Genomic DNA, 472 nt, shown 5'->3' on the forward strand with positions numbered 1-472 from the left:
GCCAGTGATTTTGAGCATTTTTTTCATGTGTCTGTTTGCCATCTATATATTTTCCTATGTGAAAAGTCTTTCCCTTTCTTTTGCCCATTTTGTAATTATGTTTTCAGACTTTTTCTTTTGGAGGCACTGTAGGAATCTGAAGCATTTTATGAGACCCTTGGCAGAAATGGTATTGTCAGATGTTTCTTCCCCAGTCAGTAGGTTTTCTTTTCACTGTGTTGGAAAAAGTTTTGATGAACACAGATTTAATGTTTAGGAGGTCTCATTCATCAATTTTATCCTCTTCCGATTGAACATTTCTGGCTGTTTTTGCAGTCTCTTTATACCATAGACCAGGCCTTCTAAGCTCGATTCCAGTTTGTCTATGATGACCCTTATGGTTTTGGTCTTTACTCTTAGGTCTCTAAACCCCCTTGAGCTGATTTTTGTGTATGGTGTTAGACGTGGATCCTGTTTTAGCTTTCTGAAGTTA

Source organism: Elephantulus edwardii, unplaced genomic scaffold (assembly GCF_000299155.1).
Source record: "Elephantulus edwardii isolate Elephantulus edwardi_28Jun2011 unplaced genomic scaffold, EleEdw1.0 scaffold00168, whole genome shotgun sequence".
NCBI lineage: Eukaryota > Metazoa > Chordata > Mammalia > Macroscelidea > Macroscelididae > Elephantulus > Elephantulus edwardii.